This window comes from Orycteropus afer, unplaced genomic scaffold, assembly GCF_000298275.1.
Source record: "Orycteropus afer afer isolate SDZICR_OR568_19922 unplaced genomic scaffold, OryAfe1.0 scaffold00002, whole genome shotgun sequence".
Lineage (NCBI taxonomy): Eukaryota > Metazoa > Chordata > Mammalia > Tubulidentata > Orycteropodidae > Orycteropus > Orycteropus afer.
Window position 1 is genome coordinate 24,120,267 of NW_006921589.1, and position 1,308 is coordinate 24,121,574.

Consider the following 1,308-nt stretch of genomic DNA (forward strand, 5'->3'; position numbering starts at 1 on the left):
GAAACTTACAGGACTTGCTTTTTCAGTTTGTACAACAGAATTTTCCAAATCTTCAGGTTCTCATTTCATTTTGCACAATTTATCCCTAAATCTATCTCTTTCCCTCTGAATTTTGATAGTAGCAACAAAGAGAAAGCAAGTTGCATTTTTAACATTTTGCTCAGAAATCTTAGTCAAATATCCATCAAATATCCAAGTTCATCACATGGAAGTTCTACCTTCCACAAAACATTCAAACATAATTCAGACAAATTATTTGCCACCCTGTAAAAAAAATTCTGAATTGTCTTCAGCAAAATTTTACTTGTGCGTTATACTAATGATAGTATTCAAAGTGTCAAACAGATTTTCCCAATGCAATACATCATTTGATTTCTTGACTGCCACTTCCATGGGCTTTGATTATAGATCCAAGTAAAATGAAGCCCTTGATAAACAATACATTTATCATTTCCTTTTAAAGCCACACCAGAAGCACATTTAACATCCACATTTCTTTTAATGTTCTGCTCCTGGTTACAGAAGCTTTCCTCAAAGCTCTCATTTCTTTCTGAGCCCTCATCAGAACTGTCCTTAATGTCCATAATTCTATAGCTCTTCAAGGAAATCTAGGCTCTTACTATCAAGCTCATCAAAATTCCTTCAGCCTCTCTATCCATTACTCCATTCCCAAACCACCCCCACATTTCAGGTATTCATTAGAGCTGCACTCTTAATTGCCGGTATCAAATTCTGTCTTAATTTCCTAGTGCTGGTATAACAGAAATATCAGAAGTAGGAGATTTAAAAGAATATAAATTTATTTTCTCATAATTCTAGTGGCTAAAAGTCCAAATCAGGATCTCAGCTGTGTTGATTCCTTCCTTGTCAGCAGCCCTGGGCATTCCTTGGTTCCTTGGTGAACATCACATGACATCTGTCTTCCGCAGAGTATGGGCAGCTCTGTGTTTAATCTGCTCTTTTATAACTCAGAAGTGATTAGATTTAGAACTCCCCCCACTCAATTATGATCTAATTAAATAACAAAGAAAACCCTATTTCCAAACAGGTTTACATCCGCAAGTATGTTGTTGTCATTAGATGCTGATCTGATTCACAGGGACACTATATACAATAAAACAAAATACTTCCTGGTCCTGTGTTGCTACAATTGAGCCCATTGTTGCAACCATTCTGTCAATCCATCTCACTGAGGGTCTTCCTCTTTTTTGCTGACCCTCTGCTTTGTCAAGCATGATGCTCTTCTCCAGGGACTGGTTCCTCCTCATAACTTGTCCAAAGTACATGAGATGAAGTCATGCCATCTTC